Source organism: Topomyia yanbarensis, chromosome 2, assembly GCF_030247195.1.
Source record: "Topomyia yanbarensis strain Yona2022 chromosome 2, ASM3024719v1, whole genome shotgun sequence".
Taxonomy (NCBI): Eukaryota; Metazoa; Arthropoda; class Insecta; order Diptera; family Culicidae; genus Topomyia; species Topomyia yanbarensis.
The window spans coordinates 24,703,173-24,722,636 of NC_080671.1; the positions used below are offsets into that span (position 1 = coordinate 24,703,173).

General features: G+C 36.6%; 1 protein-coding gene across 2 annotated transcripts in view; it reads right to left on the bottom strand.

Annotated features, from left to right (window-relative positions):
• The window catches only part of LOC131678416 (CUGBP Elav-like family member 2), a 1,026,317-nt gene extending 1,009,023 nt beyond the window's left edge, over positions 1 to 17,294 (bottom strand). The window contains exon 1 of one of the 2 annotated variants that reach the window (XM_058958564.1): positions 16,181 to 17,294. The gene's annotated coding sequence lies outside the window, so the exon portion shown is untranslated. The remainder of the gene's footprint in view (positions 1 to 16,180) is intronic. The other variant, XM_058958565.1, reaches the window with a different exon arrangement.
• Between the last annotated feature and the right edge of the window lie 2,170 nt (positions 17,295 to 19,464).

Here is a 19,464-nt window from a genome sequence, read left to right on the forward strand (position 1 = left end):
AAAAAATTTTTTTAAGTGATCATGTTGAGACGATGCCTCCAACAAATTTGTAGCTCTTACTTTTGTGAACAACTTTACTGAAGACAGCGTTCGTATTGCTTGCAAGATAGATTAGCATCTAGAAAAACAGCAAGGCTACGAAGGACTAAGTTTTCGATTTTACATATGTTCCTGTATTAATTTAATTTCTTTGCTTCGGCTTTTTGGTGCTTCTGATTAACTTTTAGTGACTTTCTTAATCAAACACGGGGGGCAACATTTGCCGAAGCCCGTCATCGGCTTTAACTCATTTGAACAGCGCAAGTTGTATTCACTCAATATTTTTTAAAACAGTGAATATCGGACACTTTTCTAGAGTGCTGATTTAATCCAAGAAATCAGCAAACGTTTTTGTTGTAAATCCGTATTCATCGTTGTTTGCATCTTTATTGGTGATGTTTGTTGTTGGTGTGGGAGTGGTTGTCGTGGTCGTTGTCCCTTCATTATTGGTTAATTGGCCCGTTGTTTTTGGTTTATCTGCAAGTGTCGTTGGCTGCTTGTTAGAGTTGGCCTCAGTAGATAAGTTTTGACTAGTTGCTTCGGCGCATATTTTTCAGTAGTGAGTTGTCTGGTTACAGAATTGGTGTCATTCGAAATAGCTTCCACTCCTCCGTATTGCGACATAATTCGTTTGGTGAAAGATTCATTAGTACGCGGTGCCAAATCATGGATACGAACGTCCACCAAGTCGTTTTCCATATACACGGGGATTTTGATACTGGTGTTATTAAATTCGACCTCGTGTTGAATGTTATTTTTTTACAATGAAGTTTTCTGCCTGTGCTAAACTTCTAAACGTGATCAAAACACAATTTTTGAAGTGGTGTAGCTGAATATACGTAACTTCCGCGAGATTAGGCTCCATTTTAACTTTAATTAGTTGTTCCACCTCCTGACCTGTGGGTCTAACACGAGTTTTATTACAGTTGATCGAAATTATGTTATCCCGTAGTACGGTCGCAATTTCACTGCACAACCGGAGGTAACGATACGATACTGTTTATGCACTGGGTATAGAACAAAGCACTGGCTTGCTTTACTGGTGCCTATGCCGTAGCGATTTTTTTGCTTCTGCTTTGTGCGAAGGCAGAAGATAGATTGAGATCCCATAATTGTCGACTTATATCAAGGCTAAATAGAATAACTTGAATTATTATGAGCTCTTTTTGGAACGTTGATCTAAAATATGGATTAAGGACGATTTTTCGAAGGGGAAGCTAAGTTTGAATAGATTAATTGTCTATAAAACATTACTTTACTCACCCAAAACATGCATACATTTCAACATTTGCTGAAAATGTATTTTTTGAGATTGCGTAGAGTTAAGACAAAAGCTCAATATGATTAAGAGCAAGAATAATATTTCAGAAAGTAGATGGAAGATGATGTAAAATGCCATTTACAGTTTGTCTTTGGCAGGTCAGGATCGGTTTTATGAGCTATCGATTTTTTCGTATTATCAACTATATGAATAGTCTCTAAGCAGGATTGAAATTAATAAAAAATTCAATATATTTCAAATTAGTGACTATTAATGGTGTATATTTGAGTACCGAATTGAATGGCGTAATAAAATTTCGTGTACTAAATACTAGGACTCGTTATCCAGTTAAGTGCTTGAATAGTGAAGAAAAGTAAACTAAATGCTCGATAACTTTTTTACATTTCTTATAAAAGAAATGTATAGAATTCGCTCAAACTTTCAAGATTTTTTCCGAGGCCCGGAGGGCCGAGTCTTATATACCAATCGACTCAGCTCGACGATTTGGGACAATGTCTGTGTGTGTGTCTGTGTGTGTGTGTGTGTGTGTATGTAACGGACAAATTCTCATTCGTGTTTCTCAGCAATGGCTGAACCGATCTTATCCAAACCAATTTTAAATGAAAGAACTAAAAAACAGTATGAACGCTATTAATTTGTTTTTGATTCTGATGTTTAGTTTCCAAGATATGAATGTTTGAATGCGTAAAAATGGCGTTTTTTGCAGTTTTTTTTAAATTATCTACCGAAATTGACAATATAGATTAACAATTTATATGTTTTTAGACAGCTTTAACGACTACCTTTCGAACAAGCTATAGATTGTTGAAATCGGATTACTATCAAAAGAAATATTAAACATTAAATGCGGACGAAAGATTTTTATCATTTCCCATTGCCAGAAATATGACCAAAAACATGTAATCTACTATTAACGCCAAAACGGCTTATTTTAGGTCAATAGTATCTTCGGAGAATATAATGGAGGCAATATGCTCTTTCTGTGCTTTTGCTGATTAATCACCCTATGAGTGAGATATTTTCACATACTTTCTTGGAAGTGATTATATCGAAATGATGCCTTCAGCAAATTTGTAGCTCTTACTTTTGCGAATAACTTTACTGAAGACTTCAAATATCTATTTTGAATACTTTAAAAGTTATGGCTTGTTTTTTGTGGATTACACTTTATCGCCTATTTATTGTTCAATATAGTAATAATCCATTGAAATAAGCCAAACATTATTTCGATAAAACGAATTTTGTATTTCATTTTTCTATCTACAGCCGCTAGAAATAATCATCGAACACTTCCAAGTTGTCTGGAAGGAACTTGATAACTTATCAGTGTAAAAATGTTCATTTGTGCGAACCTTCTGACTGCAATTTTTCTAACTTCTAACCATCGGATCGATCTGAAACATATTGGAAAATGAAAAGCGAAATAAATAACTCCAAGCAACGGCGTAGCCAAGAGAAGGTTTTGGGGTTTAACACCATACAACCCCCCCCCCCCCCCACAATTGAAGTTAAAAATTTATTGATGCAGACTGATTTAATTCAATATTACAATAACAATTATCTGATCCGTAGTTTGATAACCTGTTGTTGTAAACATCATGAGGACTTTTGATAAATTGTCGGAATGGGGTCCTGATATGTAACTGATCTATTGGTCTTGATTTCACAGTTGTCTAATAGCATCAATATCAAATTCCTGCCTGAAAACATTCCAATAGAAAATTCCAGAGTTCTGTAATCAATCATAATCCTCAGATTTATTTTCAAATTGAGCTCGTTTTTGTAGAGATGTAATGTAGTAAGGGTCTTTGTTTAATAGGAAGCGAAGTTAAAATTGATATAATGTCTATGAAACATAGAACTGCTCACCAAAAAAATGCATAACTTTCAACATTTGCTAAAAATGTTTTTGTCTTTCTCATTCACTCTAAAATTCGTCAATCTAACGTATGCGGAATAAAATTTGGACAAAATTCAAAAGGCAATTTTTTTTGTAGAAAACCATTTATTAAATGTTCTTTCTGTATGAAAACATTTTTCAGCTTATTAACTTAATGTAGAAAAAAAATTGAGCCCATTCGAGAAGTTTTATGATAGGTTACAGGAACTTTTTACAAAGGAGTCAAAAAAATGATGTTGGCATATTCTTAAGGTTGCACAGAGAAAGCGCAAAATTCGCAAACGAAAAAAGCAGTTTTTTTCCACACCGTATGTCAGATCTTCATAAAAATCAATCAGCGTATGTAGAATGTTGTTACAGTACTGCTGATTGATTTTTATGAAGATCTGACATACGGTGTGGAAAAAAACTGCTTTTTTCGTTTGCGAATTTTGCGCTTTCTCTGTGCAACCTTAATTTCTTTCTTAATTTTGATTATCACGTTTGTTTGTTTTAGGTCGAAAATTATTGGCATATACTCTCTGTTTCAAATTATTCCAGAAATCCTCATTTGGGCGAAATTTTGGTACATTTGGAGGTTTATCAGCCTTTGGTACGTAATCTTCCAATGCGCCAAAACTTTTTTTTGGCATAATAGCTAGGTGCCAGATTGGGCATTGGCTGCCATTTCGTTCACATGGTATCTCCTAGCGGGTCGAAATTAACACTGGATGTTTAAAATAAGTGTGCCTATAGTATGACGTTTAGTATGATGCCTTGCAACCGGTTGCATTTTTGTTTTAATGCTGGAAGCGTTGTCCAAATTTCATTCCGCATACGTTAATCTCGACCCGGAGGGCCCTGTCATATGCCAATCGACTGAGTTCGTCGAGATCGAAAAATGTCTGTGTGTGTATGTGTGTATGTGGAAAAAAAATGTGACCTCTGTTTCTCAGAGATGGCTGGACCGATTTGCACAAAGTTAGTCTCAAATGAAAGGTACAACTTTCCCATCGTCTGCTATTGATTTTTTTAATTGATTGGACTTCCGGGGTTACGAGTTTAAGAGTGCAATCACGCAGAAAATTCCCATATAAACTGAAATGAAAAATTTTCAAAATCAAATTTGTATTTTTGATGCCAAATAACTTTAAAATGCATGAAACATTGAGATGTTTGACAAAAATTGACTTTTTTAGACTTTGGTACATTTTTGCCTTTCTCATACAGAAAGGTTATGCAGTTATGCAGTGAGGGGTTGCTACTTTAAAATTAAAACTAGTTTAAAATTTCTTAACAAGTTGAAAAATTTCGGCAGGACTTCGACCTCCCGGATCTTTCTCCATGATCCGCCGCTGGTTTCAAGCGATGTTTCAGTATCACATAGTATCTTAAGATCGTGGCTGTCGATCCATTGTATGTATGTGCAAATCGTACTGAACATGTAATATTCATTTCCACCATTGTATTGAACATAACCAACCATGGAATGGTAGTCTGGACAAACGAGACAAGCACAATTGCACCACTAGGTGGATTAAAACAGGTTTTTATTTTGGGAATGCGTCGAGTTGAGACGAAAACGTATTATGATTAATAACGAGGATAACATTTTCCGAATGTAGAGAGAAATTTATGAAAAATGACGATTTCCATTCGATTCTAACAGGTTCTGATCGATTTTGATGAGCATTTGATTTTTGTTGTATGACCAATTATATGTATAGGTCAAATGTTTAAAAACAGTAATTTAAGGTCAAGATAGCATCATTTTGAAACCGCCAATTTCGGAGCTTTAGTATCATCGATGAATTTTACTAACGTTAAACAGCGCATCATTTGATAAAATAATTGGACGATATCCAAATATTTATGGTGAATTTTCTCAGGTTTATATTCATGACTACAATAAAGTCTCAACAAATTCGCTAAAGACACGAACTCTGTTACTATTTTCTGAAAAATTAATTCTGCACAATTTTAAAACTTCAAAAATTACGGTTTCGGAATTATGCCGTTTGGACAGTATGATCGATTTTCACCAAACCCCCACCAAACCGATTTTCTGGCTACGCCGCTGACTTCAAGTAAGTAGAAACAAAGTCGTTCTACACTCGATCACAAGAAACTTCTTCCAATGCTGAATATCTATTGTAATACATTGAAACCCCGATTTTATCAGCCAAATATGAACATATGTTTGGTGGGCTCTAGCAGACGAACAAGACTGAATTTGAGTAAATCCTTTCTTGGGCATGTTTTCCTTATCTTGAACATATGCAAACATAAAAAGTTCATCATAATCAGAAATAGTTATCAGACTACATCAAGGGACGAGAAGAATATTTTAACAGCTTTAGTTTATTATAAAGAAATGCCCGATTTAGTCAATGTCCCCATTTTGTCAGCCTAAAATACACCATGAGACTGATAAAAATGGGTCTTTATTGTATGTATTATTCGCTGTGTTTCACATTAATAGGTACATTTCATTTGTGGGGATTTTTTTTATTGCATCGAACTACAACAACTTTTAGGTAGTTTCCAAGGGGTTATTTTATAGACTTCTTCCAAAATTTGGCGAACCTATTCCAATTCGTTTACCAATTAATTGGTATACTTAAGGGTTTATATGTAGTAGATAGAGAAAATACTGAATTATTCAGCTTTTTTCCTACAAAATATTACGAAAGCTTATTAAACAATTTTTCCTAATAAGTTTGTGAAAATTATAAACTATTTGAAATTTTTTAATAGTTTTATTTTTTTATTTAACCGTGATTTTTTAATAAATAGTGACCATCGCTTCACAACATAGTCTATTTTTCATGGCTTGCGGTGAGCACGATCTCTCGAAATGCTGAACTGAAAATTATGGAATAGAAATTAATTTTTAGTATTCTTTACAGACCCGCTGGTGCCCTAAGACGATTTCGCTAGATTTTCAGAACACTGTGCACCCAGTGCATTAACCTAAGTGACGGAAGGTTATCGAAAAATTTCGTGAAAATGAAAATTCCAGTAATGATGATGATTTTCCCAAACGGTTCGTTTTCGCGAGGTTTTTATTTGTTTTTTGGCATTAGGATTAGCGATAATAATTCAAATCAAGGATACTACTAGGAAGTCACCTTTAGAAAAAGTCGATGTCGAAGTAAAATTTGAAACTACGCACGCATGCACTTCAGAGATAGCGTGATATCAGGAGCTGCGATTTCAGTTCAACGCTTTTTTGTGAAAGGGCGATACTTACAAATGTAAACATAGGGCTTTTTTCATACATGCGAATGAGGGCTTTGAAACGCAACAAATTAACCTAAAAATTTGGATTTTACGATATTGCTTTCTTAAACTACAGCAAAAAATACAACGGGCGAAACTGTATTTTTGTTTGTTTATTTAAATTTTCGTCATCCACGCTCCATGCAAACAAACAGAACGATACTTTTTTTGCTAGCAGTTTAGAGGCGATAATATTCGAAGAGTGATAAGAGTTATAAGAAATGTCTCATCACACTGTTAGGTGGATTAAACACGTTTTTACGGTCACGATCACATTCAAGTACATAAGTATAGTTGAAGAATATTACAACGTAAAACATCACATCTTCTGATAAAATAATTTTGGTGGAAAATTCTCCTAAAAGTAATTATAGAGATTTTACTTTTCAAGCAAATTTAGCTCGAGACTTAATGTCAGCAAAGTTTTCGAAAATTCTTCTTCAAACATTTTTTTTGAAGACGTATTTTCGAAAACGAAAATACGTCTTCAAAAGAGTAACGAAATACAGTCGACTATATGTAAAAGGAAACCTCCAAAACAAGTAATTTTAATATTACTGTATTTCATAAATGTGCGGTTTTTAAACAATAAAATTCACATTGCATTCAAGATATGAGTCTCTGTAGCTTACAAAAAAAGTTGTATTGCAGTGAACTGGCTTCAAAACAATTTTCTAAATATAGTTGAGAAACATGCTAGAAAGGAGTCCACTTGCTTTACGCGAATAATTTGTTCTATGCAGGACCGTTGCGTAGTCTTCAGGCGCCTTCGACGGAGTCTCAATTTTGCGCCACTTTGGACTTCATTTTCACTCCTTTCAGTTCGACTTCCTCGCTAAGATCGTAAGACTTCAGATTTAAAGAACGTACCATTTTACATAGACAAGAGAATACAGCAGAAGTTGTAGAACATTCCACTGACACAAACTGAATGAGTAAGACTTGGTGAATTAAAAGGACCAGAAAGAGTATCGTCACTGCGCAGCTGTGTTTATGGAACTTCTTATGTGATAAGGAGTTTTGTTGACTTTACAAGATTCGGTTAAAAACATTGAAAATATCGTCCCTTGCAGACCTCCAGAATTATTTCTCTCTTATACAATAGACACAGATACACCGATGCAACATTGAGCATAATTGGTACATCAGTTGGAAAAAATGTTAACGAATTTTTATTTAATTTTGAAGTATGGATGATATCAATTAATAAAATACCGAAGCTAATTCTCAAACTTTCGAAAGAAACATTTCGAGCAATGCCATCAATACGGAGAACCAACAAAACGCGGACTTTCGTGAAATATTAAGTATAAGTTCACTGCAGATTTGTCTGTAATATCAACGCTGCGGTGACTAAGGACGGAAGGTTAATTTCTCGGCAGACTTTGTGGAATCAGTTGACACTGACGTGTTTGAAGGCAACGGGTGGAGAATTTTTCCAATAGATATACAAATCTGCATGATCGGTAAACTGAGCAGTCGTTATATTGGGGAGAAAACAGCCCACAGTTATCATGGGAAAATTTATAGAATTTGTTTAAATATTTGGTCGAAACTTAAATCTATTCAATAGACTTTGTATCAAGATCAGTATAGGTCTATACCAAGGAGACAATTTTTAGGAGCCGTTATCTGGTTGGTGGATTTTGAATTACGGTTCACACCTTTTGATTTGAGATACCAGTGCAGATGCCATCACGATCTTCTTTTTGTCCAAGCGAGTAAAGTAAAAATGCTTTTATGATCAGCTGCTGTTGAAGGTTTTTACACATTGTTTCTGCCAATCGCTATTGGCAGCATTCAGCCATACATCGATATAAGATAGACGATCATATTTTTTGTTTACTAACGACTGATTTGTCTTTCGATTTCTTATATCTCCTGTAATTCCTTCGTAGTCATCAAGTGTTAACTTTGTGTCGGGTTCTAGGTTAGTGTATAAATAAATTTTTCTGAAAAATACCTGGGTGTTGGTAAATTGGAAATCGAACAACGTCATCCAGAAACGTTGAATTCCTCTTGAAAATGATGTACGTTGAACTCAGTCGGACCATATATGATCTTCTGTCAAAGGTAATTCGCTAAAGATTCTAATGAGTATGAAAGAACCGACACAGAAATATATACAGCAGTGATAGATATCTCAAAAGTTCTACAAGCCCACTTACAAAGCTGAGAACGACGTCGTCTCGGCGTTCTCGGAGAATCTGTAGTCTTTTCTTAAAAGACGCTCTAAGCACTCATTTGCAGAAAAACTGCTACACCATTCACAATGACAAAATATTATGCTAACTTGTCTCAAGAAGAGTGCGACTTTGATATGATATATTTGTGGGGACATCGCTTAGTACACCTATCAACTATAGGCAGATGAGATTCCCTAAAAATGCCTAAAATATTCAGGTAGCCACTAAATATAGCCAAAGCACTGAAGCAAAGCCTTAGCAAACAGTTTCTGAATTTAGATGTTGGATTTTAAACGAAGAGTATCCAGTGCTTCCAGTAACACCAAGTGGCTCATCATTTCAACCAGAAATTCAACTTAGTGCAAGACGGGGTGTGGGTTAGAGATGGGCGGGTACGGGTATTTTTACCCGATACCCGACCCGAACCCGTACCCGTAGGAATCGGGGCTGGTTCGGGTTTTGTTACCACCGGGTACGGGTCGGGTCGGGTTTTTACGATATATTTCGCATTTACCCGTATAAATATTTTTGAATGTTTGGGTGACCTTTTACCGCCAATATCTAAAAATGATAACTTATCTACGCAGAAAAATATTAAAACAAGCGTTATATTCCCATTTTGACATACAGTCGTCCTATAGGAAGTTTATAATCTAAATTTTGCTGTACCATAAAACGGGGAAATATTGCTTTTTGCTAAGTTCCTCGGGCAGTTTGAAGTATTAATGTTGTAAATTATCTTCATCTTTCCAACATTCAGGGAGTGAAAAACAAGTGTATGGGAAAGATATGACTTCTATCGACCTGTTTAAGAAAAATAGTCTAAAATAACTACCAATCATAAAAATTGTAGATTTTTATGGTTTTATTGACAAAACGTTTAGCGTTACTACAAAATTTATTGATACACAAGATTATTCCGATTAATAAAAAATAAGCAGATAAATTGTACCCTTTTCAATTGTAAGATCACTTAATAAATTACAAAACCATCATGGATAGAAGTTGAGCGTGTTTAGGATAAAATTGATATTCGTTTAGATGTTTTTTGGAAGAATTTGTCTTATCGAAAATTTACTAAAAGAAGCCCAGATAGACTGAAATATACCATGATTTTAAGGTAAAATAGTTTTGTAAAAAATGTCCTCGCATCTCACTAACTACACCGTGATTAGTGGCAGCTTCTATGTCAAATGCTGTTGCCGAGAGGAATCTGGAATTGTGGCATTTCTGGTTTCGTTCATATGTAAAGATTTATGCCGAAAGATAAGCATTTCTGACCTCAATAAAATGATAGTCATTTTCAATGTAAAATCGTATACTGCATCCAGAATCCAAAAAGTTGTCCGATCATTCTGTTTTAATGCGACTAATAGTTCTGACCATTTTTACGAGTTTGTTAAACTTTTTCTTATTTTTTCCTCGTTCTTTTAGGAAAATGAGCGTTTGGTCAAAATTTTGGCCAAGATAAAGCAATTCAAAAAATTATTTTTGAGGGAAACTGAAGCTTGCTAGCATCCAATGAAAATAAATACTTGTTTATTTGAATCAGATGAAAATTGCGAAAGTTATTCATTTTTTTTTTTTTTGTAAAATAGAACTTTTTAGTTTCTCTGGGTCAATTTATTGAACCGTCTCGAATTTTTCTAGGGCTCATAAAATATGAAGCGGAACTTTGTTATTTTTTGTTAAAAAATAAAATGAAGAATTTTGAGAGATTTTGAGCTGTGGTAATATCCAACAATAATAATAATAATTGAAGTGATAAGTCATCGAATGATTGGTATACAATACTGCGTGTAATATTTACACGTGTTATACAGAAAATAACTCTTATGATACAAAATTCGTTGTAAACTCAACCCTCACACGTCATAAAGTTCATATCTTGAAAGTCAAGCTGCAGGACTATGTTTTGTGCAATGATAATACAAACTTTACTAAATTCCCTCAAAAAGCATCGATCCGGCAATTTTCCCAGAACACTAGCTCTACCTTTTATTCACAGTCCCAAACACTACTTTGGTGGTGATATACCCCTCAGGTTTGGGAACAATTTCTCACTAGTGGTCTATTCCCCATATGCTTCTTCATATGTCTTCAAATGTGGCCACAGTCCCAACTACAAATATAATTAAAATGACCGTTAAAGCGGGCGAAGCATTGTTTTCGAGTGTTATGTCTGTTAGTCTGTGATACTACTACATAGTCATGTAAAACTATATTATTTCTAAAACTAATATTTTTTTTTTTCTTTCCTAGAACATCTAGCAGTTCCGACAAGACTTATTTTAGTTTTTAAACCTGAAAATGTAAAGTTCAAAATAAAATGAAGAACCTAAAATATTTTGTAGCTTACTCACGCACGTAACACTTCTGCAATGTATTTTAATATAGAAGTTTTGTGAATCAATGCAGTGAAATCGATACGTCGTAAAAGCCTATGTGAATCCAGTATAATTTCAAATTACAAACTTCTGGCCGTTTTATTAAAACAGTTCTACTATAAATTTTTTGAACTTCTTGTTCGGATTCAGCACACAAGTCTAATCGAAAATGGAAGTGTTATATTGATGTTCAGAATTTTATTTTTATTTTGTTTACTAGTGTAATAATACGTGATCCTTGGCCTAGTTCGTGGAAGGTGAAAGTTGGCGAAGTTCCTTTTTCTTCGTTTGAATTAGGCACAATTTGAGGTAAAAAATGAGAACACTGCTCTCATTTTTTACCTCAAATTTATAAAATATGTTTTCATATATTGCATTTCATTTTGTTCTGTAAAATTCATGGATAACAGTTTTCGAACGTAATAAGCGAATTTCCTTAAAAAATTAAAATACCTATGCTATGCTATGTAGCCTCGAATCAAGTAGACTAAATTTATTGATTGAAAATCGGGATCGGGTCAGGCACGGTTTTTAATTTTTTTTAATGCAGGTGTGGGTCGGGTACGGGTCGGGTTCGGATTCTTTTTCATGCCCGGGTACGGGTCGGGTTCGGGTTTTGTATTTTTCTAAAATCCGGGTACGGGTCGGGTTCGGATAAGCTTACAAAAATAATATTCGGGTTTGGGTCGGATCCGGTTACAAAAAATCCCATACCCGCCCATCTCTAGTGTGGATAGTAGAGTGGGACATGGTTATATGAAAAAAATAAAATTTGGCTCCGAGTAACTTTTTGGGTCCCATTTAGCTCCCAGAATAACTTTGCAAATTTTTAGCTCGATATGGGGAAATTGTCTTTTGCAAATTAATTCTTCCAAGAGTCACCCGTTACCTCCTAAAAATAAATAGATGTCTGATTTTTATAGGAAATTGTCAAGGAAACAAAGTCTAGAAGACTGCAAAACGATCTGATGCTTGTGTAAAAAGTTATTAAGCAAAAACCGATTGATGCTCTGAAGATTGATGAAAATTTCACTTTTCATAGCATCACTGCTTCTGACGGTCTAATTGTAAACAAAATTTTTAGCTTACTCTTATTATGTACAAAAGAAGCCTCAATTTATCCCTCAAAACCTTGAGATGTGGCCAAATAGTGTAGATAAACGATTTAGACACATTAAGAGAGGATTGAAATAAAATTTCGTATAAGCAGTGGTGCTAGAAAAAATGAATATTTTGTCAATCGTCAGAGCATCAATCGGTTTCTGCTTAATAACTTTTTTCTCAAGCGTCAGATCGTTTTGTGGTTTTCGAGATTTTGCTTCTTTGTTAAATTTCCTATAAAAGTCACATAACGATTTATTTTTAGAAAGTAATGGGCGCCTCCTGAAGGAATTATTTTGTAAAAGTGTATTTTCCCTTACAAAATCCCATGTAAACGTTAAACAGTGGGCACAAAAATATAGTTTCACCGATCGAGCTAAGAATTTGCACACTTGTTCTAGGACCCAAATGGTACCTAAAAAGTTACTCGGAGCTGGACTTTAATTTTTGTCCCACCCTAGTGGGCAGATTGGGCATCGGTCACTTTGTATTATTGTGGAACTCCTCCCTGCACCAAAGAGACTTCAATTCTCACGGTTCGGTATGGAGCTGTCTTATTGATTTTTTTTATTTCGATTATCGTTCGCCTTTTTTCGGGTTGGAAAAATCTCTGCAGAAAAATCTCTAACTCCATGTGGGATTCAAACGCAGATGAGTTGCGTACGAGGTGTCCAGTTTAATAATTAGACTATGCCCGCATCCTGTCTTTTGGATGGTGATCGATCCAGCTAACTCCGTGATCTTTACTATAGCTTTAAGGCGGTGATTTGTTTTACTGCCGTTGAATGCGGTTTGTCCTATTTATGAAATTGAGAAAGCGAGCGATAAAATTTTCAAAAAATTTTGATATTTTTTTCAATTTCAAGTCTTTGCGATTGAAACTTTTCTGTCGCGAAACTCAAAAATGTTTGTTATTTATATGTTATCCTTCTTTCATTTGAGAACAAACCATTTATTGTGAATAAATCTGAATGGAGATAACGTGCTCTTACTGTTGTCTTCTGGCGCCTTTGATGGAGTCTCGGTTTAGCGTCCTTTTGGTGTTCAAATTGGCTTTCTTTGTCAGTTTGACTTTTGAACAATAGTTAAGTGTGTATCTAGATTTTGATTGAATTTATAACTCATTCCAATTATTCTATGAAATAGTTCTAGATTTCGGTGACCCATACCTAACCCGGCTGACACGGTCGACACGACCGCACGCTACGGGCCTGGTCCTATGACATCACACAGAAAACTATTTCTGCTATCAGAAATTTGAAAACTTTATCGGAGGTCCTAATTATTAGATTTAATTGTGGGACTTTGCGAGATTGTAAATTTTCACTCGTTTTGATGAAACCGTTGATGCGTGTAGATCCTTTTCGGATTTTCGAGGAATTGAAAATTGAGTCACTTCTCATAACATCAGGTGTGAATACTGGCAGTTGCGAGAAACGTGCTTCGTCTAATTTCTTAAAATTGTGAAAAAATGATCAAAATCAAAGAAAAGAAGCACAACCTCAGAGGTGCTCTCTTCAACAATGCTTCGGCTCATGGTATAGAGTCTTCGAGTCTTAATACTTATCGAGTGCAAGCAAGGTTGGAGAAACGTCACTTTTCGATTGCGCTGAAGGATGATCTGTTAAAAGATCTTCACGGGTATCTCTTTTCAATCCCTCCTCATTCTCCTCATGCGTCCCCAGTTTCAGTGAGTTTGGCTAGGTATATTATTGTTTGGTTCTCTCCGGATATTGGAGGAGATAAGTGAGAAGGCAGGGGCTAACGTTTTATTGTCGAACCATATAGCCTTCACTAGAATAAGGTATTCCTTTACATTCCGTGGAATCCCAAGGAATGTTTGAAGAGTACTGATAATCCTGATTCGTGGGCACTTTGCAAAGAAGTTCTGAGAACCAAGTCGCTTACAGAGAATACACAGTAGTATCGACGACCGTCCTCTGGAATTTCTAGCGAAAAAGGGTTATAAACTGAACTATGGCTTTCAAATGTCACGACGATAGTTTTTAAACCTACATCGGCTTCAGCCGAATTTGAATAATATCTCTTCAGAGGCGTTATCGTTCTGTTCCCTCAATATCGTCTCGGGGGTGTTAATATATCCGCAAATCGAGGTGTTTTTTTATTCCTTTGGGAACGAAACATACTTCCGTATTGTTACCACTTCCCCAATCTTGCCCATCAGGAAAATGACGAAAAGACAAATCATGGCAAGGCACAAATTTCCAATCAACATGGGGATTCCTGATTCGTGATCCCTGCAAGGAGCTCATTTCTTGGCTGTGATGGCCTGTGGTAAAGTCTGAACGTTTGAACTTTATTTGTTGTTGTAGAATTACTCTGAAATCAAATAAAACTCGATCAAAAGTTTTATTTATTGAAGAATTCTTTGCTCAAATAAAAGAAGTAGACTGAATGCTTGGCATGCGGAAAGTCACCTCGCATTAATTTCTCGGTGTACAACCGATAAATTGCACATGACGAAAATAGGCTCAAATCTCCTGTTTAAAATCAATCTCATTTGTCTTAAGGTATGAAAAACACACATTACCTTAGATTAGTTCTTACATACATGAATGGTGCACTTGTTCAAGTAGAAAATATATGCCTTGAAGAACAGCTCATGAAAGAAATAATGATGCATTTTATTATTCATTCAACGAATATATGAATATTGCTGCTTCTTTATTGATTTCCTTCCATATCATTCAGTTCAATGATTATATTCTTGAGGCCATCAAAAATAAAACTACGAAAATTGTGTAGGTTTAGGTATCGTCACAAGCATAACATCCGTATCCTAACGCTGATATTGTCAGCTCAAGTTTCCCTAGGAACAAAAACTTAATGTTTGTTCATTATTTTGCTTTATTTTTCAATATTTGGATGCAATTGTATTGGTAATACATCTAATAGGCTTGAAATGCGCGTGGATTTAACTGTTCACTTCAATGAAGAAAGCTTTCAGCTCATCCACGTAAAACAGAAAAAACAAATGTATGCTTGTAAGAAATAAATATCTCGCATGGTATTTTTCATTCTGCAGTTTTCCGTCACGATAGAATTGTTTAGCAATGCGTAGTTCCTACTAACCCGAAAAACTACAATAAAGAAACCCTTTTTGTGAATTATACCAATCGGCCATTATGCCTAGGGTATTTATGCCAAACGTCGCACACTCGTAACCCTTCATCAAGCACATTTTTTTTTTCAAAAAAGCGCAATGCAAAGATCTATATGGAAAGCTAAAATTTCGATTGTGAATATTATCAAAGGTTAATAAAGTGGAACTACTGACACAGTTTCGTGTTGAATCCATCAATTTGTATTTTTCACACATGTAGCAGGCTAAGTTTAACTAATTTTAACCGATGTATGGTACGATTTCCGTTTAGCACAGCTATCATCATTTAGGTTTGTTTTGGTTTAATTTGACTCATAATGGAACTAATTGGAATACGACGTTCCACTATCAACAGTTGCTGACATTACACTTTGTATCGACATTCAAGAGCAATCAATCACTGTCTCCCAACAAAACATTATTTATAGTACTTACATTTGTTTGAAACAAGCATTTCCCGGCGTGCCTGTAATCCTCAACCAACCGGCTTCCTAGTACAATTGAAACTTCAAATCACAAATTAAACCGATTTTCAATGGAACAAATCACCTCAACATCCGTCACTACATTCAATCAAATAAATTCCCTTCAACAACCCTAAACCACAGATTCGAATCTATCACCTTCAGTCGACCGGGATCATTAATCTTTCATTCATGTTTCCGACTATTTTTCTTGTTCCACAATCGAACCATTGATGCTTGTTTGCCACCTTCTGCGAGAACCGTGCTCACTTTGTTGTAATATTAAACCACCCCTAGCTTTCCCAAGAATCACAACCATAAACAGAAAACGCAACGTCACTTGAAAGATCAAACGCCTTCACCCGCTGCCGGCTTGCCTACCCGCCCGTGACATGCCTCAGCGCCAGCGGAAAGCAGAACCAGCACACGCATTTACCTTGATTTCCACGGATATAGAAAAATCACACACCACAAACAACATCCATCAAAACCCGTGCGGATTGCCGGTGGGTACCGCGTTCAGCTTCAGTTGGCACCTGTCCGTTTAAAGAGCCCGCTTAAAGCTGCCACACCGTGCACACAATCCTTCAATCGATATTGGACGCTTGCTTCGTGGTTGTCCCATATTCTACCGGCCCCACACGATTGTTCCACTTGTCACCAATGTCAATTGTGTTTATCCGCCACTTTTTTTTTCTGTTGCTCCTTCAAGCACGAACCAGCTTTTTTCGGTTTTAAATTTCCCCCACACACACACAGACGGAATTATGCGTACTTCAGCACTGCCACCTGTTCACGGCGCTCAAGCAGCTGCGATCATTACCGGTGTCGATCTCATGAACACCCGCTGGCATGCCGCCGATCTTGATCGTTACATCCGCGCTCGGCCGATAGGGTAAATACGATAAACGAACCAAGCGCGCCCGGGAAAACAACACTCACGAGACGTGTCACGAATAGCGCTCGGAAAAACATTCACGCCACCAGAGAGACACACGCGACGCGTTCGTCCGAATATCCGCCAAAGACTGAGTACGTGAATGGGAAGATTGATAATTTTGATTTTCCATCGTGTGTTGGGCCCGCTTCTAGCTGCCTGCTGTTCTGGTTACCGTCGAGCAAAACAGCGGCTCACCACCAACACCAACATCGTCGTTGCTGTCGCTGTCGCCGGAGGTACGAATTCGAGCAGTGAAAATGCACTTTTCCTCGTCCTGACGAGCACCAACACAGCCGGGCTCGGGTCCATTGAGACTCTGAGAGCGAGAGAAAGTGTTGTATGGAGGACAAATTTTCTCTCCCACTACACTTGCTTCGCCGCTATTTGTTATCCTGGCTCTCGTCGTCGCTTACCATCCTCCTCTGCGAGAACAACCGAACCCCGTTACGTTCGGGTTAAAGAAAATTGGTTCGCTGACACAACCTTACGCGAAAATAAGACACTCGGAAATGATTGATTTCACAACCTTACTGCTACTCGAAACTGGTGATTGATAGAGTAAAACTTCAAACGAGACAACTTGTAAACCCGGAAATATCCTACCGAACGACCAACGCAAGCGACCTTCCATCCGTCCGCGATAGAAATTTCCTCCGATCTAAACTGGAATCTGCTCGAACTGAACCGCGCTCGAGGATTCGAATCGAACCGAACTCTGTGCTAGTTTATTCCATCTCTCAGTCGACCAAAACCGACAGGACAACTCTCGCGCCATCATTAACATCATCATCATGTTTTGGTCGCTCCATCGCATTCGGTGTGGAGGGTGGAAAACAGAACACCACCCACCCGGTCACTGACTGCTTGCTACCTGCTCGGCAGTTCAAAACAAAGCAGGAAAACAGAAAGGGCGCCAGTTTCACCCAGATCGAAGCAAACTGTCAAACATCGTTGTATAGATGTTGCATTCGTATGGCACGAGCGCTGTTTGCTGGACGCTGCTGGGGCGCATGCGTGAGAAGCATGTTGCTTGATATCAAGCTGCGCAACATTCCGCGAAATGTTGCATACGGAGGGGAAGTTTGTGTTTGGAAGTGGAGCTAGAATCGAGTAGTTTTGTTTTCGGCGAAATGCCGGAAGCAACCTGTTGAATTGTTTGAGTTTGGGGGATGTTTGGGTAGTGTTGACTTAATCCTATTAAATGATATTATCAATTTGAACCGCTCCGAGAGACACGCGCGATTTTCGCACTGATTGTGTAGTATTGTAATGTCAGAAAGAAATAATGAAAATAAATATTGGTCTATGCTCCTTGCAGAGCGGAAGGTAGTTTCAATAATCTCACATACAGTGTGAGGCACAGCGAAAGTCGTCAACCTTCCTATTTTACTTTGAGTGTCCTAAGTTTCCAAAAAAAAGGAAACGTATTTATTTTTATTGCATTTCATGTCATTTAAGTTCCTCTTTAAATTATATTCTACTTTCATCAATTCCAGTTTCGATGTGAAAGCAAAAGAAAAATGCAATGAGTCCATTTTTGTCCTATTGGGAAAGATGCTGCATAATTTTGTAAATTTTTCGGCCTTCAAACAATGAAATAGTTAAAGTCTTCTGTTTCAACGTAACAAAAAGATGGTTCCGCCGATTTTCACAAACCTAGTCTCAAATAAAATCCCTATAGACTGCTATGAAATTTCGTACGGGTCGATAATATGGTTCTGGAAATATAGAATGAATCGTGTGGTCACATAAGAAATTTCCCAAGCAAGCCATAAATTTTTATTTCAGAAATTTCAGAAATCGAATTGATATGCCATATGTCCATATATACATATTCAAATATTCAAAAAGTTTCAACAATACTTGGATTTGTGGGTCTAGATCACTAATGACCAATCACAGTAGCTTTGACCACATTGCCCACCTATGACGGTTATTGATGCCCCCAAGAAAATCATCAAGTTCCAAGCTAATATCACCCCTATTTTCCAGCGTACTATTAACCTATTTTTACAAACTTGACTTCAATTGAAAGATATAATACTTCCATTGACTGCTATTGTTTTTCATTCAGTGCACACCTTTAATGCGGCCCATACACGATACGATTGGTCGTACGACGTGTTGTACGACCAGTCGTATAGACTGTTGAAACGATTTGTCGTACGACCGATTCGCACCACACGGTTGTAGTTGCAGTGCGATAAGTCGTCCAACCAGTTTGATGTTTTTTCTTTCTCCTCAAGAAGAGTAATGCAATCACTATGAAAATCGACTTCTTAACCAAGGCCCGGCGGGCCAAGTCTCGCATACCACTCGACTCAGTTTGCCGAGTTCGGCTAATGTCTGTGTGTGCGTGTATTTGAGAGTGTATGTGTGCATGTACGACCGACAATCTATCATTGTACTATTGGGCCAAAAAACTGAATAAAATTAGCATTATTTTGTATTTATAATTCATGGAAAGCATAAATAATTGATCTTGAGCTTTTTTGCATAAAAATCTACCTAACAGTGTGAATTTTTTTTTCTTCTGATGTTTCTTTAAAACCCAACATTATTGAAACTATTATGATTGGTGGCAATAGTTTCATTTGTTGAGACCATTTTCTAACTGATTTTGTTTTATTTATCTTGGCATTGGAGACAACACATAAAGTACAGGGTGCGCCAGCTGGATGTTTCCTTTTTCAACATTGAACAACTCCGTGACTTTTCAGCCGATTTTCACAAGTAAACAAGTTTTTTAGGATTATGCCATTTATTATAAACCAGGTTTA